This window comes from Sinocyclocheilus grahami, unplaced genomic scaffold (assembly GCF_001515645.1).
Source record: "Sinocyclocheilus grahami isolate Dianchi unplaced genomic scaffold, SAMN03320097.WGS_v1.1 scaffold4470.1, whole genome shotgun sequence".
Taxonomy (NCBI): Eukaryota; Metazoa; Chordata; class Actinopteri; order Cypriniformes; family Cyprinidae; genus Sinocyclocheilus; species Sinocyclocheilus grahami.
In genome coordinates, this window is record NW_015509404.1 from 2,128 (window position 1) to 10,942 (window position 8,815).

General features: G+C 39.2%; 1 pseudogene; it reads left to right on the forward strand.

Annotated features, from left to right (window-relative positions):
- Positions 1-4,284: 4,284 nt before the first annotated feature.
- Positions 4,285-8,815, forward strand: part of LOC107576856 (uncharacterized) — an 8,002-nt pseudogene continuing 3,471 nt past the window's right edge.

The window sequence follows — 8,815 nt, forward strand, 5'->3', positions numbered from 1 at the left end:
CTTCGCCGCCACTCTCCTTCCGTAAGGCATTTTCAGTTAGATTGCGGTCATGTGGTTGGGGGGCGTTCAGCATATGGTTTGTTTTGGGGGGTTATTCATGCTCTCCCTGCTCCTATCCATGCTAGGCTGCATGGATGGGCAGGGAGTGTTGCCCAGAACAGAACCATACCCCCAACCTAAAATGTATGCTAATTGTAAGTTATCTTTGACGATAGTGGTCCTGACAGAAATGCAGACATGGTTTTATGTTTACGCATAAAGACAGTATGTCATTATAATCCGTAATTATGTCCCCACTGGATACAACAAATGCCTCTTTTATAATGGGTTTTAATGTTAAGGGAAGTTGTTGCTACCAGCCAGTACCATCCAGACAATTACTGAGGATTTTCAAAATGCCCATGAAATTGGACTTTCACATTCCTTTATGATCCTAAGTGAGAAACTGAAAGAACTTGGAAACCAAGAGGCCACTATAAGCAACATAATTGATTATATTAACAGGGCAGATCTTCTTAAGTTGTGTAACAGGGGCATTTTTAACACAGAGCCATTGATCACTGATCCCAAACTTCTAGAGGAGAGAGGTATTTTGACAAATGATGGCAGTGTTGTAAAATGAGCTTTAGTTGCCATTTCAGGAGACAACCTGGGATCACATTGCATTGGGGGTTTTGTCGAAAACTTTAGTCGGACGAGCCATTTCTGATGCTACTGTGAGATCAACAGAAATGCGTATATGAATGAGCCATACACTTGTGGGACTTCAAGAACTGCAGAATCCTATCAAAGTTATTTGCAAGGTTTAGACACCAATGATACTGTGTCAGTATGTGGCATCAAGAAGGAATCAAACTTGCCTTGTTTGTTGGTCACTTGGTTCAGAAGAAGCACTTTACCTACTTACAATTAAACAGATGTAAAAACAAATTCAAATATCAAGGAAATGATGCCAGCAGCAAACCAGCAGACGTGTCTCCTGGTAGCGAACGATTAAGTGGACATGCAGTTCAGAACTGGTGCTTTCTGAGGTTACTACCTCTTTTTGTGGATGACAGAATTAAAGATCCTTCTGAAAATGACGTATGGCAACTCATTCTGCAGCTGATAAGAGATTGTGGAGCTTATTTGTGCACCAGCTATTACAACAGGCCAAGTGGCACATCTGAAAGTCCTCATTGAAGAATATGTCTTCAGTCGTCAAAGGCTTTTCCCTACCAGTCCGTTAAAACCCAAGCATCACTATTTGTGCCATTACCAACAGCTTATTCTTCACTTTGGCCCACTTATACGCCTTTGGATGTTACGGTTTGAGAGCAAACACGCTTTCTTCAAGCAGTGTGCCAGGAAATTACACAACTTTAAGAATCTTTGCAAAACTCTTGCAGAAAGATACCAACTGTTGCAAGCCTACTTGAGTGCAGGTAATCTCTTCCCTTCAGCTGTGCATGTTGAAAAGAGTACAGAGTTTTATGTGTGTGATTACAACGACAGGATCAGGGTATCTGTAGCTGGTCAAAATTGAGTCACAGTCTGCAGTAGCTTGCAATGAAGTCACAGTGAAAGGCACAGTATACCAAAAGGGGATGTGTGTTTTGCTTGAGAGTACTGATGGAGAGATGAGTGACATGGGTGTCTATTGTGAATTAGGAGTAGTCCAAGAGGATTATGTTTCTCTCCACCATTCTTTTCCAGAGGCAGTTTGAGCTGGCACGTGATGTGACAGAAGTAGCTGGAATAGATGTAACAAGTGGAGCAAGCTGGTTAGGTAAAACTGCATACTAGGGATGCACGATTAATTGAATGCGACTGTCATGCACATCTTGTCAGTAAAGCCGGCTCTGTGATTAGTAGTAAATCTCCATGTGCTTTCAGATGGAGCAGCATTTACTAAACGGAGCCGTAGTTCATTGACAAGCTACGCAAAATTGTGTTCATAATCGCAGATGATTTAATCGCGCGATTATGAAATCGAAGAAATCGTTCTGTGATTATGAAAGCTGTTTGCGTTGCTTGACGGTGAACTACGGCTCTGTGTAGTAAATGCTGCTCCATATGAAAGCATGTGAAAATACCACATTTAATAACATGTTTTTACTCCAAACTCACTTCATAACGTCAGTCGAGTGTTTGAAATAAATCCCTCTGTGAGATAATGTGGCTTCTTACAGGTAGAGGGATGAGGCGGCAAGGAAGGGCAGGGCAGGATCAGGACAAGGCTGACAGGACACGACAGGATACATGCCTGTGAGATAATGTGGCTTCTTACACAAAATAAGGCACGCAACATATTTCATAGTATTCTAAGCAGTGATAAAGGCTATGTCGATTAGCATTGCATTATTATATACTTTATTATAATAAGACGAATTCAGATAAACCATATATTGTCGTAGTCGTGTGTTTTAGTCACGTTGAATTAATCAAAGCAGTTAAATCTTCTGTTTATTCAGCAACCGCTATAGGGATTTCCTGGGTTTCTTCTACGGGGCGTATTTGGATTTTCAGAGCGAGAGAGCGCCCTCTGGCCTTCAGATGGAGATTTACTGCTGATCACAGAACCGTGCTTCACTGAAAGATACGCATGACAATTGCAGCTTTTGCCTAATCGCGATTTATTGTCTTTGCGATTTAAATTCCGATTAATTGTGCAGCCCTACTGTATACACAAGATGTAAATGTCAGGGTTTGGGTAGAGAAGCGGTTTCCAAAACTGGGGTGCGCGCACCCATAGGGGTGCACAGACCGACCAGCAGGGGTACGCGAGAGAATGCTTTTGTTGATCTGTGTGCATTTTTTGAAGGGGCAAGTGAAAGAGAATTTTACTTGCCCGACCGGACAACTAATGTAACCTAATTAAAACATCGAATTAGGGAAGCACCAAAATTTCAGCGAGAATAATTCTGATTTTATTACACTTGGTGTAAACGGCAATTCATAATGGATAATCAATAGTAACAAGGTCGCGGCAGTTGAGACTCACGTGAGACAATCTCATGAAGAAATCGAAACAAATGAACACAACTGCACACAGAAGAAACGTACTGTGGTAAAAAAATTTAGTTTTTATATTTATTACATAAAGCCTAGCCTAATTAATTAACATGACACGACTAAGAGTGCAGTTTTCCCCAAAAATCAGTACGATTGTAAATTCGACATTGATTTTAAACAAGACTTCAAACGAGTAGTTAATATTAAGTGACTTAGGGCATACATTTTAGTACAATAATGTCAATGTGACTGTTTTTGCTCGATTTGTTTAACGAAAATAGTTCCAAAAAAACTGCATCTCTGAGCAACACACAGCGTCAGCGGTGTTTCGTTAGGCTACTGAATGATTCGCATTTTTGAATTAATAATTTGAGTCAATGATTCAGTGAAAGCCCTATGGAGTCTTATTATATTAAATGAAATTATTAATAAAATGTAAGAATTTGATATGAAAGATGACACATGCATTTAATAAGGTTAGGGGGAAATGCCCTTCTTATAGGCAAAAAAAAGACCTGGAAATCAATTCAAATAAATTTTAATATGCAGTAACTTTAGTCATATAAAATGTAATTTTCCAGCAACAAAATTGTGGCCAGTGAAAATGCTGAGTGGCTAGTAATTTTGGAAAACCACTAGCCACAGTGACTGGTGAGCAAAAGAGTTAATGTCAAGCCCTGTATACAGTGAATACTTGTATTGCAGTAAAAAATGTTTATCCGGAGTACGGTGGTGGGGGTGCTTGACGTGTCAAACACTAGAAAGGGGTGCACGCTGCAAAAAGTTTGGGAACCACTGGGGTAGAGGGATGAGGCGGCAAGGAAGGGCAGGGCAGGATCAGGACAAGGCTGACAGGACACGACAGGATACATGTGATGACAAACTGGCAGGGGACTGCAAACACAAGGAGAATAAATGGGGAGCAAATGAGGAGGGTAACTAAGGAAACACAGGTGGGGCAAATTAACCAATAATCAGGTAACAAGATGGGTGGGGTCAAGACAATTGACATGAGAGCTCATAGCACACAGGAAACAAAGACAAAAGCCATGTGCTCACACAAAACAAACACAAGCACATGGCCAGCAAAACAATCACAAGCCATGTGCTTGAACAAAACAAGACATGAACACGCAGCTAATGAGAATACTCATAAGCCTCGTGTTCACACAAGACAAGACAGCACGCAGCCAGCGAAAATCAAGCTGCGTGCTACACAAGACAAAACAGGACATGAAAGCATGCAGCTGATAACACAAGCTGTGTCTGACCAAACTATCTTTTCAGAAAATGGTTGAAGTAATCATGAAAGAATTGGTGTTGTCATTCTTACCGGGCCTCTCTGATGAAACTCTGACTTCACTGCTGAATGGGTTGCAAGAGCTTGGTGTGGAAAACAAGGAAGACCTTGCTTTTGTACAAGTAAAAGATACAGAGAAATACCTTCAACCTATTCAGTGTCGAAAGTTACTGAATGGCTTTCAAGGGAACTATATTTTGATATTGTCCCATGAAAAAGTTGAATAAATTAAAGTTGAATGGAATAATAATAAATTAGAATAAAATAAAGTTACAATTAAAATACATAGTATGCGTAAAATAATATTTTAGAAGAATAAGTGCAAATATAACATGAATATTTGTTTTATTAGTGGTTATACAACAAATAATACAATTGTCATATTTAATCTTTATGAATAATAAAATGAATCAGAACAAAGATGCTGCGTGTCAAATTATGAAGAAACAAACCTGCATATTGAAAATGTTATGAAAATCCTCCTCCCTCTCCCCAGAGATGAATTCATTTTAACTGTGCATGATAAATTACCATAATTATCTTTACCCACCGCCATTTTCTCCTGAGTAGGGATGGGTATCTAGAATTTTATTGATCCTACTGTTCTTATCGATACTCAGATATTGGGTTATTTCTCTATCAATAACAGCATTGGTTCTTTTTCCTTAAATAATTGCTTTTTAAATAATATATTATTTTAAATATAACTAAATGTTTCTAGTGCAGCAACAGAAAAGTTAACAACTGCAAAGTCACTATATAAACCAGTGGTCCCCAACCTTTTTTCCAGGGGAACCCTATTTTAACATTCAACATTTTTAACGACTCCCAATAAAAATAAATAAATAAAGTTAAGTTTTAAAAAAATGCAACAACAGCACAAACATTAAAATAATGACATTAACAATGATGGCTGGATTAAAAAAAAAAAAAAGGTTGGGTGACTACAATATAACGTTATCTAATAAAATGTATTACGTTAAACCTCACATCTTAGATTATAGGTATTTTATCTGCTCTGTTAATAATTCTAGATACTTTATTATCCAAATTGTTTAGATATTTTGAATGGATATTAGCTTATTTTCTATAAACCAGTAAAAATTTACAACAGTGCATAAAAATTCGGTCTACAAGAATTCGGTTTACAAGAATCTATGAAAATTTAAGATGCCAGTGTGGAAGCTCAATAGGCGCATGCTGCTCCCGCTCTGAATATGCACAACTTCTGTGCCGCCTCCGCTCTGCGTCTACACAGCATTTTGCGCCCTTAAAGGGCACCGCAGAAAGGCGACAGGACAAAAAAGACGCTTTTGTATTGTTTATTTGCAGGCAAACATTTTTTTCGAACATTTTAGCGATTGCCCCACATACAACATTACTTACGGTTGAACAGTAATGACGATACTACTGTTTAAAAAATACAGTGGCACCGCCAGTATTTTGGAGCCTTAGTATCCTGATACTACCGTAGTACCTGTAAACCGTGCAACCCTAGTAATAAGCACCTGACTTTTCTTTGTGTGTGTGTGTGTGTGTGGAGGAGCTCAGCCTGACACAGACAACAGGAGAGGCTTCAGCAAGTGTAATACTTTAATAATTTAATATTACTTTAACGATTTAGTGGTGAGATGATACCCAGTTTCAGTTCCCATCCCTGCAGCGTTTGTGAGTGCCTGATTGTACTGTGCATGTGCAACTCTCCACAGAGATTCTTTAGCCATTTCCATCATCAGTTGTGTGGAAAAAAAAAACAATGTATTTAATTTAGATTTTCTTGCCCGACATGGCATTACTTGTTTGGGCAAAAGGGCATCTTTCTTTCTCTCTTAATGTAATAATCTGTTCTCGTATTTGTAGAACTTGCAGTAGTTCAACTGGAACTTGTTCCTGTCACTTTCCCAACCTTCGTCCCCAGATCCTTGAACACTCTTTGCACCGTACCTGTCAGCTCCCCATACACTCAAGACACCGTTTCTCCCTCCTTGCAGCTTGGCAGACCATGGCATGCAGACTTCCAGGTCAACTGGGATAGGATGCCAGCAACAATTCAAAAGGCAGTAGCAAATAAAACAAGACAATCACCAGGCAATAGAAAAGATATGGTGAAGGCAGTGGTTGATCAGATCGAGGAACATGAACCTAACCCAACCAGAGCAATTTGTCACAATATTGTTCGAAGCATTGTAAGGAGCCATCCGGAATGTTTTGCTGATGTTTCAAAAAATGGAGACATCCTTGGAGACGGTTGTTATTCTCTTCTGCAGCAAATAAAAACTAGGGTGGAATATAAAAACAGGAACAATACTCTTGTGAGACGATGCAGAGCGAGAAGGCCACAAAGTGAGATACCAGATGCAGGCAGAGGTATGACAAACTCAAACTGAGGCATCAAAACTGAGGCATCATTAGATGGCATCAAAAGTCATCTCCTTAACATCTACTCAGAGGAAGGCATGAGTGGTGCAGAGAGAGCTGAACCTCTGATGGAGAAGACCTATGTCATCCAGCGACGCTGTCTTAATAGTGTGCCTCTACCAGCCATTGCAGTGGTTAAGGAGAAATGGCCTTTTGTCTTTTCACTAAGAGGTATTTTCTTCCCTATTCCATCTTGTGAAGCACAAGGCTCATTGCATGGGTGGAATTTAACTTAACAAAAGTAACAGTATATTAAACTTTAAGTTTCCAGTCAAATTCCGCTTGTGCAGGAGTTAAAATAATGCTGTACTTATTCGGTACACATGCGTACCGAACCGAAAGACCCGTACTGAAAATTTTCAATATGGATACGTGTACCATAACACACGGTTACAGATTTTGCTATACCATTTATTTTGCGGTACACAAATATATCAGCGTAGTACTACTTAAAAGTTATATACACCTGACTTAATGTGACAAAGATTCATCCATGAATGAGACAATAAAGAGTGGGGTGTGCTTGATGTTAAAGAGAGTTATTAAGCACAATATGCTGTGAAGTACTCAATGCATACAGCCGAAGCGTGCATACAGAAAGCACCTCTCTCAGACAGCATGCGTGCACAATGTTTAATAAAGTTATTAAAGAGCAGGCCATATGGGTTTTTGAAAAATATCTCTTTGCAGTTTATAACATAGCTATCCTTAAATGAAAACAGTCTGCAAAGTTGTTAATCAAAAAAGTGCATGATCAATAAAGATATTGTCTCTCAAAAGAGTCGATTCTGAATCGCCTTGAGTCGTCATATTTTCGAATCTTTTCATACGTCGGTATATGTCACTGGGTAAAACATTTGCACAATCCCCGCCTACCCGCGACTCTGACCTGCCCACAAACACTTCCGCTAGTTAGTGTGTTTACATGTTGAGAAGACGCTGTTTTCAAGTATACCACAGAAATACAATTTGAACTTTTTGTTGTGTGCATGTAATTTTACCAAGGACTGTTTCTCTAATCTTGACTTTTATCTTCGTCGGCTTCTAATCTTTATTTGGACTAACAAGCTCTCCGAAACACAACCTGTAAGTACGATTGATACATTGTGTACATTTTCAATTGAGTGCTCAGAATATCAAGTTTTTTTTGTTAATATGTGATGTATACCTAGTGCAGCTTTAGGTTTCCAGGTAAAGCACGATATTACTGTCTTACTGAAGTAGTTGTGATAATTCGCTGTGAACCCACTATTTCCTAAGAATGTGTCGTAGACTGACGTTGTTCAAGGTTTTCTGTCCTTAGATGCATTTAAACCTGTTGTAGAGGACTCCATCACAATATTATGACTTTAAAATACCATATGACCTGCTCTTTAAGCACAAAAAGCAGTAGAAAATAACTTAAAATATCTGGGATATTATAGCTTCATTACAGTCTATGAGGGGAAGTGGAGACGCGTAGTCCATCTTTATATACAGTCTATGGTCGCCAGCGTTTGTCTGTTTTAAAATCCATATTGCCATATAAGTGTCGTCACTTATAATCACAGCCTTGGATCGTTTTTGAATGAGACTTGCATTTTACATTTTTGATTGAGACTATATTCCACCCATGCAACAAGCCCTTCACAAGATGGAATAAGCACAACATCGAAATATCCAAAGAGCACCTGTATGTAATTATCACAAAGACTCTACTCCATTATCTCCATTATTTCACACTTCACTCTGTTGACCGATGTCTCCATCCTCATGAAGTTTCGAGAGGCCCTGGATAACGAAGGCAACACCATTCTGAAGTTTTGCCAAGAAGTCAACTCCCATCAAGGGGTGAAAGATGTTTTGGCTTGTTTTGAACCTGAGGTTGCCTGCATTCTTCTTTTAATGGCGTACTTCAAAGAGCCCAAAAATGCCATTGTGCTTGATGTTGATGTAAGTATATTTTCACTTTCACATTAGCATTAAGCCTATTGTTTGTTGTAAATGAATTGTACTTGTATAGCGCCTTTCTGGTCTTCCGACCACTTAAGTGCTTCACACCAGGGGTTTTCAACCTTTTTGGACATGCGCCCCCCCAAGTTTGTCTAATGTCACTTGCGCCCC